This window comes from Sylvia atricapilla, chromosome 10 (genome assembly GCF_009819655.1).
Source record: "Sylvia atricapilla isolate bSylAtr1 chromosome 10, bSylAtr1.pri, whole genome shotgun sequence".
Taxonomy (NCBI): Eukaryota; Metazoa; Chordata; class Aves; order Passeriformes; family Sylviidae; genus Sylvia; species Sylvia atricapilla.
Genome location: NC_089149.1, coordinates 2423951 through 2444184, shown reverse-complemented (window position 1 = coordinate 2444184; position 20234 = coordinate 2423951). Strand labels below are relative to the sequence as shown.

The 20234-nt window shown below is 44.8% G+C and overlaps 1 long non-coding RNA gene across 1 annotated transcript in view; it reads right to left on the bottom strand.

The window, feature by feature from the left end:
• The window catches only part of LOC136365334 (uncharacterized), a 39694-nt gene extending 19765 nt beyond the window's left edge, over positions 1-19929 (bottom strand). Inside the window, exon 1 of the long non-coding RNA XR_010744347.1 lies at positions 19801-19929. This is a non-coding gene — a long non-coding RNA (uncharacterized lncRNA). The remainder of the gene's footprint in view (positions 1-19800) is intronic.
• Positions 19930-20234: the final 305 nt, after the last annotated feature.

Sequence of the window (20234 nt, the reverse complement as noted above, 5' to 3'; positions counted from 1 at the left end):
AAACCGAGCAGCAAGTGGAATATTTGGGATTTTAGTCCCTCTTCCATATCCTCCGGGCAGAAGAACGGCTACAGAAATCTGGGAGGGGATGAAGTTTATACATTTCATCACATCTGTACAACTGTGGCATGGAAATCCTGGGCATGGAAAACCTGGCTGGAGTTTTAAAGCGAAGATTGGAGCCTTAATATAAATTTGGGGCAGTGTCCTAATCCTTGTCTTAGAAAGAGGCTGAGAAAGGAGCTGGGGGGATACTTTGCTCAAGTTATTTTATTGACTGAAATGAGCAAAAAAGTTGCAACCTTCTTTTCCCTCTTGAATTTAACGAAAATAAAACAGGACTGTGAAAGTAAGGCTGGAGGTAGAAACTTGTCTTTACATTTAGTTCTGTTGTAACATCATGTCCTGCAACACTTCAGAAAGTTCAGAATCCTGCAAATACTCCAGAAATACTTCAGATTTCACCTGATTTCCACGTGGCACACAGAAAATTCCCCACATTGTCTCCTCTGAGTGGTGTTGATACTTTGCACTGGGAGGGTTATGGAATCAGAGGAGACACCATTTGCTCCCTTGGCTCATTCCCTGTTTCTCTAGGATACAGAACTCTCACAGAGCTGCTGGAATGAGCCGGGCACAGTGAACAGTCTCTAACACCGTGAGTCCCCAAACATGGGGTTAAGATCTAACATCCCATTTTATTTGCAGCAGAACTCGTCAAACACAAGGAGGAGGGAGAGGGAACTGCTCCAGCCAGGAATTCCAGATGTTCCCTGGGGAATAAAGATGTCAAACAGAGGGGATGGCTGGGCCAAACACAGCGAGTGATTCACAGCCCTTTATCAGTGACCTGACACAAAGCCTTGAGCCATTTGTGCTCCAAGGTATCTGCCTCGGGGGTTATTTGCCCCAGAAGGCTGCAGAGACATCCCTGGAATGGGAATTCCGCCCTTGCCATGTTCCAGGGCCTGCTGTAAGCACCAGCAGCACAATAACCACACTCTCCTCTCCCAACCTTTGCTGAGCCAGCTTCAAATAAACACTCATTTCACTCATTTCAATTTCTGTAAAACACCTCACCCCACTGCCCTGAAATGTTCATTGCTGGCCACAAGAGAACAGTTCATCAAGTCACAGAATCACAGAATCACAGAATGTGCAGGTTGAAGAGACCTTCAAGATCATGGAGTCCAGCCCAGCCCCAACACCTCAATTAAACCATGGCCCCAGTGCCACATCCAGTCTTTCCTTAAACACACCCAGGGATGGGGACTCCACCACCTTCCAGGGCAGACCATTCCATTTATCTCATCACTCTTTCCGTGAAAAACTTCTTCCTAATATCCAACCTGTATTTCCCTTGGTGCAGCCTGAGGCTGTGTCCTCTGGATCTGTCAGTGCTGCCTGGAGAAAGAGCCCAGCCCCACCTGAGCACAGCCACCTTTCAGGGAGTTGTGGAGAGTGACAAGGTCACCTCTGAGTCTCCTTTTCTCCAGGATAAACACCCCCAGCTCCATCAGTCATTCCTCACAGGGTTTGTGTTCCAAGCCCTTCACCAGCCTCGTGGCCTCCTCTGGATGTGCTCAAGGGTCCCAATGTCCATCCTAAACTGAGATCCCAGAGCTGGACACAGCACTCAGTGTCCTTCCTAAACTGAGACACCCAGAGCTGGACACAGCACTCAGTGTCCATCCTAAACTGAGATCCCAGAGCTGGACACAGCACTCAGTGTCCATCCTAAACTGAGATCCCAGAGCTGGACACAGCACTCAGTGTCCATCCTAAACTGAGATCCCAGAGCTGGACACAGCACTCAGTGTCCATCCTAAACTGAGATCCCAGAGCTGGACACAACACTCAGTGTCCATCCTAAACTGAGATCCCAGAGCTGGACACAGCACTCAGTGTCCATCCCAAACTGAGATCCCAGAGCTGGACACAACACTCAGTGTCCATCCTAAACTGAGATCCCAGAGCTGGACACAGCACTCAGTGTCCATCCTAAACTGAGATCCCAGAGCTGGACACAGCACTCAGTGTCCATCCTAAACTGAGATCCCAGAGCTGGACACAGCACTCAGTGTCCCTCTAAACTGAGATCCCAGAGCTGGACACAGCACTCAGTGTCCATCCTAAACCGAGGGGCCCTCACGCTCCTCCCTGAGTGTTTTCACACTCCCAGGCTCAGTCTGGGCTGTTGGGAGCAGCTCATTGTCATCCCAAGATGCCCACGGTCCCTCCAGGCTCAGCCAGAGGGACTCTGACAAACAATTAATCAGCACTCAGGACTGCATCTGCCTCGTGTTTACAGCCAAGGAACGAACTGGGTTGAGAAAGCATCTGAAAGGATAATACTTCAAACCTGATGACTTCGTGGTTGGGCTTTGTTTTCCTGGAAGGAATCTGCTCACAGATCGTGTCAGAGAGACCCAACAGACAGGGAATTGATGAGCTTTTAGGTAAACCAAACATATGGTGCTTGCTACGTTCCATCTATCTGGTAATCAGTCATTTAGCAATAAAGGCACAGGAAAATGTGGCCAGCTCCTCAAGACACGACGTCTGAGGAGATCAATTACGGCCTTAATTTAGACAAATTTTTTCACGGCGATTTTTTTCTTTCTATTACGTTGTCTTTCCTGTTCCATGGAGTTTTCATTAGCTTCTGTGGAAAATGAGAGCTGGATTCTTCAAAACGACACAAAACATCTGTGAGTTTAGGGAATGAAATGCTGGATTAATCGAGGCACTGACCAATAACAGCTCCAGGTTGTTCTGTGTGCAATTATTTTGCCAACTGTATTAAAAAATGTACACCGAATATTGTTATTTTAGAACTCTATTAACTGAAGCTTCTCAGAAGGAAAAAAGCCCATTCTGGATGCACGATTCCAAAAAAAGGGGTCAGGGTCATCTTCTGCCAGCCTGGGGACAACAGGATCACAGGTAATGGCTCCAAACCGAGATCTGGCAGAGCAGAGAGAGCTGGAGAAGGCCAAACTTTGGCCAAACCCATTCTTCCTCCCACATTCCCTGCAGGAGTTAACGCTTTCCTGAAGGTAAATTTAGACCTGAAGCCCAGGAAATGAAGGTGATGACACAGAGAGTCAACTACATCTTAATAGGCAAAAAGAATAATTCAAAATTCCTATTAAATATCTCCCTCTATTCTATTCCCCACACCTCTCCAAATCCCCCCAAGGCTGAAACTCTCCAAGAGCGCCAGGAGATGCAGGCAGCATTTCCCCAGGCAGTCTGCATTAGAAGAATAACTTTTAAATGGCATTTTAACCTGACTGTGCCATATAAAACCAGCCAGTGCTTGTCTGCCACCATCCTGTGTGTGTGCACATCCCTGCTCCCAGCACTAGACCAGATTTCTTCACGTCACTTCTGCTTATTCCTGAGATGCAGAACAGTGAGAAATTATTAAAGACTTGAAGAATCAATTTGGGCATTTTAACTCCGAGCTCAGACTCCTCAGCTCCTGCAATTTGTGTAACACAAGACGCTGCTAAGACGGCTCCATAAAGTGAATTAGAGCAAATAATTTCTTTGTTCAGCTCCAATATGCTCCGAAGATGGATTCTGCATTATATTACATCAAGGGGGTTTAGCATTAATACTTCAATACCAAAGAGCTGGGAAGGCAGGCAAAACTGTGGGGGAAAAAAAAAAGAAAAAAAAAAAAGGATTTGCTTTGTTTGACTGCAATAAACCTTCTTTAGAAGAGCATTTATTTGACTGAGAAGCACTGTTAAAAATGAGTGTTTAATTCGATTTCCCATACAGTGTTTAGGAGGTTGGGGGTATGGGATTACCATTAAACATTGTGTTAGACATTCAAAACCTGCAGACAAGAAAACTGAGTTTATACAGCGAGTGTGGGTGGGTTTTGTTTGTTTGTTTTATTTCCAACATTCCTCGGTTCATTTCCAGCATCCTCCATTCTGAAGAGATGATATTTTAAAAGGTGGTTCGGCGCTGTAACACAGCACCCAATCTATAGTTCAATATCTGCAAGTCTGGGAGCCTGACATCAAAGATAAGAAACAGACGTAGGGTGAGATGAAGAAATGTCTCTATTGAGGAGTTTCAGCGCGATTTGGCACAGAAATAATTGAAGTCAATATGCAGAAAGCAAAGCTGTCAGCAAATTGCAATGCTCGGCTGGAGCACAAATGTATTTACAAAAAGGAGTTCTGGTGGAGGCCAGACGTGGTCTACCAGTTTAAATGGATTAGGGGTGCATTAGGATTCGACTGCTCTGCTTCAGCCAGAGTGCTGACCCGGAATGCACAAAGAGAAAACTTTTATTCCGTTTGAAGCAGGAATTTCCCACCAGAAACTTCCAGTTCTGGAGGTGCCAGACTTACTCCTCCCCAGTAAGAGCATTGGGACAAGTCCCTGCAGAGCCCCTTCCATGGAATTCACTGACACACAAAACCAGCTCCTCCTAATTCTGCCCAAACACAGGAATTCAAACATTTCTCAACCCAGAAAACTTTGCAGTGTCCACAATTCTGCCTCACAGTTTCCTGAAGTGGCTCATCTGAGGAGTCACATTTATTCCAAGTTTGGATCAGTAACGTCTTTCTAGAGTTGGGATTAATTCCCTCCATCCCAGCTTGTGTCACCTCAAGCTCTAAGAAATTAAAACTTTAAATTAATAGCAACCAGAAGGCAAATATGGAAAACCAAACCCTGCTTGGAAATATTGTCCCCCAGATCACAGCAATCTTTTTAATCTTATTTTTTACACTATCATCTTATCCTCTTCTTGTTGTTTATACTAATGCCTGAATTCCTGGAATTTCCAAAGACAAGAAATTCCAAGTGACCAATCCTTTACCATATTAAGAGAATTAATCAGGAAACTCCCTAATGAGCATCCCTTTGTCCCAGTCTGGCGTGGTACCACCCCACTGCTTCCACTAAATATTGATGTTTCAGTTAAATGACCTGATTTTTTTTACTATTTCACCGAATTTCTGCACAGTTTATTCCCAGTTCATTGTACCAAACCCACTCTGCTGTCCTTAAAGACATTTCATATTGTTTTTTAAAGAATTCCTCCAGCAGCACTGCTGTATTTGCAGGGTGTGACACCACCAACAGAATCATTGATTTTGATTCCCTTGTTTCTTTAGGCCAAATTCCATTTACAAAGGGATGGGAGAAGACCAGCTCAGCCTCCCAGTACAGATCTGTCCATTCCTGCCTCTGGAATAAATTCCACATTTATTATTAGTATTAAATTAGTATTTCATTATTATTAGTATTAAATTCCACCTTCCCAGTGATACTGGAGAATATTTTTTTTTAAGATGTTGAAAACTTGACTATAGATTTAACAGCTGATTTGAACAGTGAACAAAAGCAACCAAATATTTGAAAACCAAATTTGATCCTTTCCATTCTTTTCCTTGGAAACAGGAGTCAGCCTTGGCTGCCTCACACAGATTGCATTTTTTATTTTTTTAATTTAATATCAGTTCACTAGGAATTGTGGCTCACTCCCTGCTGCTTGAGGCAATATCAAACAAGCTCACACACTCTTCTAATTTGCTTTGTTCTTCTGAGTGGTGAACTTGTTCCAGGCCCATTACAGACATGTTAATTGTTATCTTAACAAAGAGGAATGAATTTGCAAAAAGTAACACTTGTCTGATTTCAACACAGCTTTAAGCCTGACAACTGCTCAAGAAAAGCAATTTAAAGATTATTTTGGAATTGGTTTTATTTATGATTATTGTGTTTTATTTATTATTTCTTCAACTGACAATAACTGCACCCCACAGGCTACGGAACTGCCACTGCTTGGTTGGTTTTGCCTTTTTTGTTTTTAATTTATCTATTTTTTGTTTATCAATTTTCCTCTTGGAAAAGTGACACTTGATAGTTCTGCAGCCTCAACGGTTTAGCAGCCTCCAAGTTCATTTCCTAACCCCTGGGGAAACAAGAAAGGCCTGAAGATATTTAAAACTTTAGAAGTTTGGGAATGAACTCCTGAAACAGAGCCCCTCCAGCCCCACACATCAAGGGTCATTTATAAGAAATCACTGGAAAATTTCGATTTAATGACCTGTGCCTCAAGGATTCTGGGGTTCTGTCGCAAGTCAAGATATTTTTGTTGGTAGATACTGGTATTACCAAGATATTTTACTGGTAAATCCTCTGAAACAGAGCCCCTCACATCAAAAATGGCCATTTATGTGGGAAAATCCAATTTAATGACCCGCACCTCAACAATCCTGTGGTTCTACCTGAAGCCACAATATTTTTACTGGTAGATCCCAAGGTATTTCTGTGACAGCCACTGGATGAGCAATTACTCACTGGTTTTGCTCTTCCCCAAAGAGCTGCAGCATCACCAGCCTTAAAAAAACAAACCCAAGATCACAGCACCCAGAAAAAAACTTTTCCCTAAATTCCTCAGGAGTTTTTGCATCCTGTTAGAGACTGTGGGCAGCAGTAACCCCAAAGCCTCAATATTTGACAGTGCTCTCAGCAGCTGTGGTGACAGCACAGCAGAGGAGTGTTTTAAGCAAAGAGAATTAAACGGGAAACAATAACAAGAGCTGAGGAGTTCAGAGCTGGCCCTTAACAGCAGCTCCATTTTCTGTAATTAGGCAAGCACAGAAAGAACAATCACATTTGCCTGAACCAATCTGGGTGAACCTGACCTGACTTAAGCTCATAAGGTAGATGGAAAACTGGATTTATGACGCTCACATTTTCTAGGAAGTCGTTCTCCTTTCTGCTTTAATTCACTGGAAAGCCTCTGGCCCCAACACAGCCAATAAACTCGGGTCTTCACATTCAATATTCATGAAAGCAACATCACACCAAAATTAATACCGTGCTCACTTCTCTTCAAATGATTGGAAAATCAGCATTTAATTCCTGCTTGGGTACCAATAATAAAACTGAATTACAAGACTGGCTCAGCCTAACAAGTGTGAGCACAAATGTTGCCTCTCCTGACAAACTCACCCCAAAATGAAGTGGCTTTTTTGGCTGAGATTTGGGCATTTCTGGTTCAATCAAGTTGTGTTGCAGCTTTCACATCCCACCTGCCCCACAGCAAATTAAGATCTACAGGGTTTAATTCGTGACCACATTAATAAAGTTCCTTTGGTATTACCAATCCTGCAGCAGAACTTGGATTTCCATCATTCCAAGAACTGGAATTCTAGGACATTTGTCCTCTTCCTGCAGCTCTCAATCACAGCATCTAAGGAGCAACTCCAAAATAGGGTCAAGAACCACCTAAATTTACATAAAAGTACATTAAAAATAATTTAATTTTGAAAGATGAAGCAACCTTAGCCCTGCTCAATCAGAGCTGGAAAATGAAAGAGTGGCGACTTAATTTTTAGTTAATTTTCAGTTAATTACCAAGTCCCTTTAAATTCACTGAAATGCTTTTGTGGGGAGAAATGTCTATGAAGACCCAGCTGCTCTCTGCAAAACATTTGGGGATGTCTCTAAGATGCCACAAAAGAACAAAGCTGCAGAGAAAAATTCCTCTGAGTTCCAGAAGGGTCTGAGCACTGGGGTGGTGAGAAGAAAGGAGTTGATGGATTTTTGTACAATAAAACAGAATTCAAGTGCCTGGTAACATGAACCAGAAAGCTGATTTGTTGTCCATGAAGCAAAGAAAAAAAATCACAGTAAAGATCTGTATATTCACTTTCCTGTTAATTCACAGATGCAGGAACCACAGCACCAAAATAAAACCCCACTGGAGGATTTTGAAAAGGAGAAAAAAAAATAATTAGGCTGAGTCTCAACAGAAAGAAAATATTCCAAAAATCCCAACTAATTGAGCTTTTCAAAATTAGATCAAAACAAGCAAGGAATGAAGTGCCCTGCTTTTGATTTTTTTACAGCTGTATCCCCCACTGAGCCACCTTTGCAGGGAAACATCGTCTGCATTTTATATTTCAATTAGTGCATTAATCTTTCCCTGATTATTTATTCACTTTTGAAAGAGTTTCCTTGTTCCATTTTGTAACTTGGGAGTGCAGAGGAACGAGGAGAATGTTGCTGGGTATTTCCAAAGGACATGCAGGCACCTCTACTTCTCTTCAGACAGATCAACCTCCTGAAATTAAGATTAATAATAATCACATGAGCAATGAGACAAATAATTGGTTTGGATTTCATTATTTATTAAAAAATGGAGCAAGTCTTGTTTTGTTTGGTTTTCCTTAACGCTGCTTCCTCCCTTGGCAGAGGTTCCTGAGTCCTGTAAGGAACGTGGATCTTCCTTTAAAATATCTTTAGTACCAATTTTACTGAAATTCTTCTCTGAAATCATCAATAGGAACTCACTGATTTCAAGATTTTCAGCTTTTGAAGGCCCTCAAAAAGTAAAGCTCCGGTGTTTTAGAGATCTCACTACAAACAAACAATTTCTCTGTAAAATAATCTGGATTAATTTCTTCCCAGCAAGGGTGGTCAGGCACAGGGAGGGAGTTTTGGAGTCCCCATCCCTGGAGCTGTCCAAGGAATGAGGGACTCTGGTCTGGTGGAACTTTTGTTGATCCTGGAGATCTTTTCTACCCTCAGTGATCCTGTGAAATCCACTCAAAATCCATCCAGCATCTGGAGACAGGCAACCCTCAGCACTGCAAATCATTTCTTCTAAATCCCTCCTCCTCCTCCTATCTGGATATTATCTGGACACAGATGGAGAAAACAACCCAACAATCATTAACTGCATCATTTCTGCCACGTCCAGGTGAGAAACAACGAGTTTCAGGCAGCTTTGGCTGAGTTTCTTGATCAAACAGCTCAGGTCAGTTGTGACCAGAAGGATTTGGATCCCCCTGGGAATGCTGCAAGTCTATAAAGATCTTTATCAACGCACATTTATTCTCTCAGCAGAAAGTATTTGTGCTTGAAGCTCTTTTACAGTGCTTTCCCTGATGAGTGGTTAAAATAAAATAAAAAAAAATAGAAATCTCATCACAACACTCCAACAACTTTTTCTGTTGACAAAAAAAAAAAAGAAAAAAAAAAAGGGCATCAGATTTCTGTCGGCTGTGAGCAGCTGAGGTGATTTGTCATCTGTAAAGCACGGTGATAAAACACCATGATCACACAGGGCTTCAAAAAAACAACTTTCAAAGCGCTCTTCAGAGCGTGCTTTGATCAAAATGTTTACAAAGCAGCAGCTTTACAAGAGGTTCCTGAGCATCAATCTTGATTAGGGTTATTTACCAACACAGCAGCACTGGGGGATGCACCTCTGGAGCTGCACTTCTCCCACCAATGCAGCAGCTGAGCTCCTTCCCTGGCCCTCAGAAAAGAAAGTTTTCATTCAGCTCATAAGACAAAAGACAACGAATGAGGCTTCTGGAGTTACTCCTGAGGAAAGGCCCGAAAAAAAGATTGCTGGAAAAGGGTGTGCAACTCTGCTTCTAACGCAAAAATACAAGGAAAAGAACAATATTGAATGTTAAGAGCACAGAGGACGTGATTTAATGTGACTGTGGCTGATTGTGGCAGCAAATCGTGGAGTCCCTTCAAGACCAGGAATTGTGGAATCCTCCGGGATTCTCCGTGGACCTTCAAGATCACCAAGCCAAACATTCAACTGAATACCTCCAAAGCCCCTAAATCTCATCCCAAAAAGCCAAATTTACACATAGTTTGAACACTTCTAGGAACGGTTTGAACATTTTCACTTCCCCCAGCCCATTCCACCACTCCTCCAGTGAAGAAATTCTCCCTGATACCCAACCTGAACCCCCCTGTGATGCGACTTGAGGCCAAAATATTCATCAGTTTTATGCTCCTAACTCTGCCCAGCCCTTATTTCAAATACTGCAGAAGAATTCCAGGCCAAAAATAACCAAAACCAAAAGCTTCCCCAAAAGCCGGTTTAATTTAACCAAGATTCAGCTGGGATCTTGGATCACAAAAATACGCACAGCAGAACACATCAAGAGGCCGGGAGGAAACAACACAAACAGTGAGTCAGGAGAGACCTGATCCCAAAAAAACCCTCTTCCTGTTCTCCCAAGGAGGCACCAGCAAGGAAAAAATCCAAGACCCCCAGATCTTCACAAGGCGACTGAGCTGAGGGAGATCCTTTCCTGCCTCCAAAACCCTTCACGTCACCAAAATTCCTCACTCAGTTCATCAATCCTGAAGCGCCACAAGGCCAGCAGGAGTTTGTTCCACACACATACACAAATATAAACCAAAAAATAACACAGTTCACACCCCACCTCTCCTAACTCAGGAGGTAATTCAGGTTTTTTCTGCTCCTCCCTCACTGATCAGTCCATTGCAGCAAAGTTGCACGAACGTAAAATGAGGGCAGAGAAGGTTTATTTAAAACACTGAGCATCCACTCCTGCTCCAGGTTGTGTTTTATGGGCTTGCATGAATTTTGGTAGCAGAACACCAAGATAAAAGCCCATAATTCAGTTTTTTCTTGACTCTCCCTGTTTGCCTACTGCAAATCTCTGTTGACAGCCTTCTCTCCTCGGCTTGTGCTGATTTAATACAGCTGCAGCCTCTCTCCCTCCACCTCTCCTGAAATCTTTTCTTGCTTTGAACAACCCCAAAATTTCCTTTCCACTTCCACTGGTTATTTCATTGCATGTGCAGCACGTTTGGGATACTCAGTGTGGTAAACACTCCACAAACTGTGCCACACCCAGAGGAAAAAGAGCTTTTTGAGCTCCTGAGATGAAGCCAATTAAAGGAGGAGTTTTTTCCTATGAGTATTATGAATTAACAGAAGGAAATAATGGCTGGACTTCCCCAAACTGGACTGAGAGGATCTGCCCTCTGATAAAGAAACACAGAAATTAAAATATAAAACAACATTTCTGACAGTTCATCTGAAGTAAGTCATGCCTTTAAGAAGTTACAGGTTTCACTGCCTTGTTTTGTTTGAAGTCCATTTTTCCCACATAACACACTACCCAGAGATTACAAGGGGCTGAAAAACCCCACAGTGCCCCCCAAAACCACCTCACTGCCAAGGTCATCACTGCTCCCACCTGGGCTCCATTCCTTCAGGCCACTGGGCTGGAATTCTGAGCTGGAAAACAAAGCTGAGCTCCTGAGGACACAGAAGCAATTGCACAGCCATGAGCCCTTCTGCCACTTCACCTGAACAGGTGAGAAACTCCCAAAGCAGCTGGAGCAGGCAAAAAGAGCCCAGGAGATGCAGAGGGAACATTCTCAGGTCCCTGGGCACTCCTGCCACCCCACACAACTTCAGTGTGTGCCTCAGGGCAACCCCTCAGGAGAAATTCAGAGGTTCCAGGCAGGAAAGGCACCAAAATCACAGCCAGCTGCAGTGGGGAGTGTGCACACTTCCAGAGAGCCTGGAGTGAAAATAAACCTGACAGGGCACACAGGGGTTGTGTGGCATTGCAGCCATCCAGATTTTCCAAACTGAAAAGGTTCAGCTTTTATTCCAAGTGTCTTTTTAAAAAAATATTCAATAATTTCACCCACTTCACCCTTTTTTATTGTGATTTTTCTGTGGTGTATTATGCCCTGGGCTGGAGCAGATGAGTCACTGGGGTCCCCCCTTCCAACCTGACCCACTCTGGGATTCTGTCCTTCCAGACCTTTCACAATCCAGCTCCAACCAAATTTTTTTTACTACCATCAGAAGTTTGAATTCTGCACCCTGATATATGGAACTCGACATTTTTCGTTTCTCTTCGTTCACTGTTTGGTCATAAAGGTGTCAAAGACAGCAAGAAAAATTATCTGCACCTGCCCAATCCTATTTTATTAAAAAAAAAAAAAAAGAAAAATCAGAGCAAAGGAATTTCTTACAAAGTCACACAAACATAAAAAGTCACAGTTCTTCTTGAATAAAGCCAAATTCGATGGAGCAAAGTGAACTGCAAAGTTTTAGTCAGAAATTCTTTCCAGAGTTTGAATTTCTTCTGCTGGATGCAGGACTAAGCTGCACTTCACTAAGCTGGAAAATTCTAGGCATCAGGATTTGCTTTTGTCTACCTGGTACTTTTCCAGCAAGCAATGAACTTTTCTTGTGCTAAACCAAGTTCAAAAGGGCAAGGCCAGGCTTGGAAAAATCTATCCCTGGCTTTGCACCAATAATTCACCATTTTTCTGGTTTAACTTCATGACCTTTTTTCTCCCAAGTCAGTAGAGGCTGCCACCAAGCAACTCGGCCTTATAATGAAGGCGTCAGCAAAAGGAGATACTAAAAGCAAAAAGATTTTTAAAAACCATTAGTACTGAATGTTTAGGACTATTTCTTTATCATTTAAGGTGATTCGAAGCTTTTTCAATAATAGTCGTGGTGCCACATCCCTGCTTGGGAAAGTGTCCCTGCTGCTTTCAGTCAGACAGTTCAAAAATGACACATTTTTCATCTGTAAAGCCCCCAAAAAAGTTGTAATTTATATGGGAGTAACACAGAAATATTTTCCCCTCTTCTCTACATGGGACACTAAACCAGTTCAAACATTTCAAGAAGATAAATTATGCTTCCAACAGTTTTATCCGCTGTAATTAACTATTTTCAGGAGAAGCAGAAAGGAAGTTTAAATATAAAAACGACTAAAACCTGTTTCCCTCACTGCAGGATCTGCAGGTGGTGGCTCCTCACAGATCAGAGGTGCTGGGGAGACTTTCCTGCACTGCTGCAGAAGTGCAGAAATGCAGCTGCACCGAGGGGAAACTCCTCTGCAGAGCTGGATAAAACAAGTGCAGACTCTAGAGGGAGTTCTAACTTTGCCAGATTTTTCCCCTTACGGAATTTTTACCACTCGTTCCGAACAAAACAAACAACAGGAAAAGGCAAATTTTCCCCTGGATATCTCCTTCTCCCCCCCCTGCATTTGTCCCTGGCAGAGTGGGAGCTGTATCCTGCTGATAGAGAGAATTCTCTTCCCTTCCTCACTTGACCATGATGCAGAGGAAATGTGGATTTTCAGCTGGTTTTGGTGACTCTGCTGCTCCTTCGGCCTGAACATTCCACCAGGTCTGGGAGACTTGTGGTTTTTAAGGAGGACAAAGCACATCAGAGGGCAGCTGGTCAAACACTGAAGAAAACCAAATTATTTTCATCACCAGTTCTCTCTGTTGCAAATTGCCAGGGTGGGTTTGTGTGCACTGAGCCATTCCCAGCACAGGAAGAGTGGATACAGGGATGAGTCTGCCTGGAATTCCACACTCCCTGGAATCCCTGAACTGGAGCTGAGCTTTGCCAAGGTCTCTTGAACAAGGGGATTTATTTGCCTGCAATTATGCACTTGGCAAAAATCAGAGTGTCACAGAGTGGATAAGGCTGGGAAGGTTCACAGTGGGGCATCTGCTCCGGGAGGGTCATCCCAGAGCTCTGGGCACAGGATTGGGGCTGGAATATCCCCAGAGATGAGACCCCACAGCCTGTCTGTGATTGGGGCCAGTGAGACCCCACAGCTTCTTTGGGACTGGGGCTGGATGGGGCTGGAATATCCCCAGGGAGGAGAAAACCCCACAGTTTCTCCAGGATTGGGGCTAGATGGGGTTGGAATATCCCCAGGGAGGAGAAGACCCCACAGCCTGTCTGGGATTGGGGCTGGAATATCCCCAGGGAGGAGAAGACCCCACAGCCTGTCTGGGATCTGTCCCAGCACTCATTTATTACTGTGCTGTCCTGTTAATCCAACAGCTCCTTTCACTTCTGGTATTAATCAGTGTCTCAAAACCAGATTAAAACTCTCCTCTTCAGGTACAGACAGCAATTTACAGTGAGGGAAGAACAGCAAATCCCACAAACACACACAGTCCTCAGGGACGTTTTCTACCTGTCTAAATATTCTTTAACACACACACACACAAAACAAGATATTTGCATTTCTTTTTTTTTCCTCTCAGAGGATAATGTGACAAACTGCACGGACATAAACTATGTGTCGGAAAACACTCATGAATTCAATATATGGAGTTTAGGAGTTATCTTATGTTACCAGGGAAGAAAGAAGAACACTTGAGACAGCTGTCTACCTCTCAGCCTTTATCTCTCACTTCTGCAGGGTTTTTATGTTGCCACAGCAGCACCAGAAACTACAAAAAATTCATCTGTAACATCTCTGAACCACGGCTGCCCCCCGACCACTCACTGGTTTTATTTTAAGGAGTAAAACCACTCCAAACTTAGTCACTGGAGCAACGGGGAGAAGGGGAAAAAAAAAGCAAACTGCACTTGGAGTGATTTCTGAAGGAGCGAAAAAAAAGTGTGCTGAGACAGATACTCCTCCTTTTTCGAGTGCTCTTTCATCCTATTTCCCCAACTTGACTCTATTTCAAGTCAGTGCTCCAGGATGGAGCTCAGCTGAACTCGGGAGAGGCTTTCCAGGCATCAGGAACACTCTGCTGTCAGCACTCACTGCTGAGCCCACTGCAGGTGCTCAAGGCTTTTCCCATTCCTCTGTTCCATTCTGTGGAGCTGCGGATAATCAGAAAAAGACCTGCAATCCAATTTTCAGATGCATTTGGAGGGTGATTTTCCCCAGAACATGACAGGCAGCACAGAAGTCTGGAGAGGGAACTCCAGCCCTCCCATCTCTTCGCTCTTTCCCTTTTTCCAAACTCTCTCATCATCCAGAAATTAAGCCTTTGCACAAAGTGCATTTCTTTCTCCTCAATATTGATTTAAAACCATTTTTCATAACAAGCTCTGAATAGCAGGAGGGGAAATACAAACCACATCTTCCTCCTGCCCAAAGGAAGCGACGGGATAATGGACTGGCTGAAAAAGTGTTTTCCCCAAAGGCTGCAGCTCTTGGACCAAGTCACTCCCTCCAGAGCCATGAAGGAAATTGCCTGCTGGTGTAAATATGCCAAATGCTACTTAGACACTCGATGGCTGCTCACAGGCTGAAATATTCCTCCCTAACTCTGGATCACAAGGGTTTTATTGCTGCTGGCACAGCCTGTGACAGCACGGGAGAGTTCTGTGGGTACCGCAATGCTGAGGGTCAGTGGGATGTTGTTTGAGCAGAGGATGTTGGCCTGAGCAAGTGTCACAGGGCTGGGAGGGACAGCAGGAACACAAGACAGGCCTATTTGTAACGCAAATCAGAAATGAATCAGAGAAACAACAGAACAAAATGTTTTAGGGCTTTGTTTTTTGAGGAAGTCTGGAGCCCCAGGAGGGGCTGAGGGAGCTGGGAAAGGGGCTGAGCCTGGAGAAAAGGGGGATCAGGGGGGAACCTTGTGGCTCTGCACAGTCATTGACAGGAGGGGACAGCCGGGGAGGAATTTGGGATCTTATCCCAGGGAACAGGGACAGGAGGAGTGGGAACAGCCTCAGGGGAGGCTCAGGGTGGACACCAGCAGGAATTTCTCCATTGAAAGGGTGAATAAACACTGGAACAGACTGTCCAGGGAGGCTTGGAGTCCCAAACCCTGGAGGTATCCAAGGAATTCCTGGATTATTCAAGTCTGCCAAACAGGGCACAACAAACCCCAAAGTTTTCAGCTGAGAGGGAAGACGTGTGCTGGTGTCTTCACAGACAATTCCACGGGTGAGGGGATAGGTGTTAATGGATTAAAAATGGGTTATTGTCTCCTCTCACTTTGAGGAGCAGGTTCCTGACAGAGCCCAGACACTCTGACCCCTCACACAGACAAGGAGGAGTTTCTGGACTTTGGGGTTGATTTCCAGCAGCAGGTTCCTGACAGAGCCCGTTCCTGACACTGCTCCTGACACAGACAGGGGTCTGCACAGGCCTGACCCTCTGACTTTGGGGTTAAATGCCGGGTTCAGGGGGGATCTGGGGCACCTCCCTGTACCTCAGAGTGGGGAAAGGAAGAGCACAACGTGCGTGGGATAAAGGATGCTGCACTCCCCGAAACCTCGAGAGAAAACCCAGTGGGCTCTCTCTCCCTCTGGTCAAGTAAAAGTGCAGGATTCTCTGTCTCTTTTATGGACTCTGGCTTTTCCCTGCGGGATTTTCCATACCAGGGGTACAGCAAAGTCCCTCTGAAGAGCTCCCACCATCACACCCATCCCCAAACCTCCAGTGCCCTGGTACCAACCCAGCTCTGCCCTGTCCACAGCTGACCTGGGACGTTCTGATCTGAGCAAAAAGCGAGGAATTTTAATTGCCAGGCTGGTTTTTACAATCGTTCCGAAGTAAATGATACTTACACTTGAATTTTTCCACAGTCACAGACCGGTGCATTCCAGTGACCACTGATGCAGTCTGTCCATGCGATGCCCTGTTATGAGACACTGAGGGCTGCTTAAAATGTCCTAACCACAACCTTGAGACAACGGGAGCTCAAAGCATCCCATCATTACATTCCTCAGCAGGAAGCAAGTTCCACAGCTGACACATGGAAAGGCCAAACCGCTCTTCCATTCAAAAGAAACAGAAATATTCCTATTATTTCAACTGCTGGCTATTGAATATTTCAACTGTTTCACTGTAAAGCACTCGGCGAGTTTCTCAAGAGCGCTTTGTAATTCTCCCTTTCAGAAGCACTCGGGAGAGAAGCACAGAACTACCAGAAAAAAAAAAACCTTCTAAAGACACCTCTGACTTATAACCACCTGACAACCACCATCGTTAAAGCATCTGTTCAAATGGAGTAAATAATTCAGGGAACACGATGAGCTTGATCACCACCTCCCAGGCACAACCTGGCTGAAACCCCCCTCAGGGCAACACTCCAAACTATTTCAGCTCTTCAGGATGGCTTAAACCTTCTCCTCCACACCCCACCCTGGCCCCTTTGTCATGCAGACCCACCGAGATGCTCGCAGAAGGTTTCATGAATAAATGGAGACTTGCGCCTCAAGCAACATAAAGGACAAATCTCAACAGCTCAGGAGAGAAATACCAACACTCGCCTATGCTCGGACAGCCATAAATCAGGCGAGACTGCCTCCAGCTTCTCTTCCAACACGGCACTCAAATTCAAAGGTTGTCCCTTGCAGGAGGAGAACAGGAAAAAAAAAAATTCTAAGCCCAGGAAAGGAGCTGTAGAAGAAACCCAGCAAATTTATGGAGCCAGCAGCCAGTTGTCAGTGGAGAAGCCGTCGGCTTATTCATTAGCCTGCCTCCACACGGGAGAAATAAAGGAAAAAAAATAAGAAACAGCAAAATCCAGCCCCTGTGACAAGGTTTTAACAGCAGTGGTTAAGATTAAAGGTAACCTCCAGACCCCTCCCAGCCTCCAAAACACACACTTTTATTCCTAAGGTGTGCTTTCATCCCATTTCTCGCGCTTTGCTGTTGTTCGAATCCGCATTGCAAAGGACATCTCGGAGGAACTTAAGAGGATTTGGGGGACATCAGAAATACTCTGCACATCCCGCATTAGGCTGCTAAAGCCGCTCCCAAGTGCGGGGGATTTCTTCCCAGCTTTTCTGCGAGGTGACGGGTCAGGAGCATTTAGCACCTGAGTCCCGGTCAATGAGCTGCTAAAGCCTGGCTTAAACCACTCTCAATGGGCAGAAATCCCAACGCCTCTGAAAAGCTGGAAATCCCCAGGGAATCGCTAAAAAAAAAACCAAACCGAAGCAGGTCACTTTTTTAAGAGGCAAACCAGTCTGGGGAGCGACGCCCAAAGGTCTGGAAAGCTGCTTTTGGAAAGAGGCAAATAAGAGAGAAGCGAGGGGTTCAAAGAGTTTTCCAAAGAACAGGTGAAACTCTGAACGTTCATTCCAACTTGATACATTCCCGAATTTTCACCCCTTTGATAAAACGACAGAAAACACGCAGGAGCTGAGAGGGAGGCGATGCAAACAAAACACAGAAAGTAGCAGCAGACATCTCTGCCACTTCACCAGATGGACACAGCGCCATTTCACACTGCGGATTTCTCCAAGAACTCAGAAAATCCAAGGAATTCCAGCCTTTTTTCCCTGAGGGATTCACCTTCCCAACCTGCCTTCCAAGCATTATTTTCATGCGAACTGTGAAAAACAAGGTTCACTTTCTACGTAAATTTTAAGAAATAGGTTTAATAGAAAATAAGACAATTAGGAGATAGAAAAAAAGCAAAGTACGGCCGCCCAGGCGACTTGGCATTAGCCAAGTCCACACCCTGCTATATTAGAGACTTTCTTTAAATACCCTTTCTATTGTATCAATCTGTTGAATATTCGTATTTTTCCAATAACTAGTTTTTATATTCCAGGAGCTGTTTAGCATGGCTCTTCCCTAGATCTGCCCTTTTAGAGCTGTGTTTTTCTTGGCTGTGTCTTCATTATCACCTCCAGCTTGGGCTTTGGTTTGTACTTTCCTCAGATGGGAGATGCTGATAGCTGGGATATCAATAGCAGAGTCTTCTTTACATCTTCACTGGGTGTTATCCCAGCCAAACACAGTTTAAGCAATTACTATATCACTACTACCACTATGCCTAATTTCCTTTACTAACAGCAGAAATAAAAACTTACATCCTTACCACAACGTTATTAATCATACAGCACGCATTCTTGCGAAAAGCCAGCTTTATAATACGTATTTATAACACAAACGCAAAAAAAAAAAAAAAACTCCCTAAAAAACCCTCCACAAAACAAATCACGTACATTAATAAACAACCAAACATCAGGAAGAAGCCGAAATCTCAATTTTTTGGTGAGTTTCTAGGGAAAGAAGCCTCAGCCTAAATCCAACCGGCTGAAAAGAGCATCTACTCCTTCACACCCTCACGCATGATGTAGCTTAAATTATTAAACACTAATGATAACTTTATCCTCCCGCTTGATCACCTCTCTCGGGCAGCTCGACATTAACATTGTTCTTCCCAGCTCGTTTAGTAAGCAGGAGCTCATTGAAATCAACATATCCTTCAGGAACAATCCGCGTGAATAACGATGCCTGGCTCCTTTCCACACTGCAGCGATTTATTCGGTGTTTTAGGGCACGGAGTTAAATCCCTGACCGGGAACAGCGGGGCAGCGCCAGCCTCTCCTGTTTGAGAGGGGTTTGGCGGCTCTTTTTCCGTGTGGGAGGGAGCTCCAACAGCCAGAAAAAGGCTCAAATATTCCTTCCTACTCAGGCCTCCCCGGAGACACCTTCCCTTCGTTTGTGCTCCCCACAAGAGCTAATAAATGTTCTTTTTGTTGGCCGCTGTGCGGGCGAGAGGCGCGGAGAGGAGAGGCCGCGGTGGGAAGGGCGCTGCTCCTTTTCCCACTCAGCGTTAATTTATCCTTCTCTTGTACCGATCCTGCTGGGGTTCGGATTCTCCAGCAGCCCCAAAACAGGAGGGGATTGCTCCTTTTCCCACTCAGCGTTTATTTATCGGTCTGTTGGACTGATCCTGATGGGGTTCGGATTCTCCAGCAGCCCCAAAACAGGAGGAGACTGCTCCTTTTCCCACTCAGCGTTAATTTATCCTTCTCTTGTACCGATCCTGCTGGGGTTCGGATTCTCCAGCACCCCAAAACAAGAGGAGACTGCTCCTTTTCCCACTCTAGCATTTATTTATCGGTCTGTTGGACTGATCCTGATGGCGCTGAGCTCCATCAGACTCCTCAGGAATCCCTAAACAGGACGGGAGTGACCCCCACGGGTGCTCCCACCTTCAACTTTTATCATTTTCTTGTATCAATGCTGAACACCACCAAATTCCTCAGAAACCCCTAAATAGGAGGGGAGTGACCCCCCACGGGTGCTCCCACTTTTATCATTCTCTAGTATTAATGCTGTGCTGAACACCATCAAATTCCTCAGAAACCCCAAAGCAGGAGGGCACTGACCCCCACGTGTCAGTGAGTTTTTATAGAAAGAAACCTCAGCCTAAGTGCATAGGGCTGGAAAGAGCCCCAGCTCAGCCTACCTGTGTTCCTGGGCACAGCTCCCAGCGTGGCTTCCCTTAGAGTGTCATTTGTGTCCTCCTGCCCCCCAAGGGCAGCACAGATGCTCCTCAGGAACAGCACTCCATACACCTTCCCGGGGGCACCTGAGGAGGGAATGATCCCGAGCAGATTCCAGGTGTCCTGCCCCTCACTCAGCCCGCCCTGGGCTCCGGGCCAGCCCCTTCCGTGTGTCCTTTTTCCCCGGCCCGACCCCGCTCTTTGCCGGTTTTTTTTTTTTTTTTTTTTTTTGCTTTGGTTCCTTTTAAATCTATCCGGGGTCGAGGGTCCCGGCGCCTTTGCTGCTGTCTCCTTTTTCTCCTCTAGGAGTTCCTCTATCCGAGAGCCGCACAGGGGTCTTCACTGTGAAAAACAAGGGTCACTTGCTGTGTGAATTTTAAGAAATATTTAAGAAATA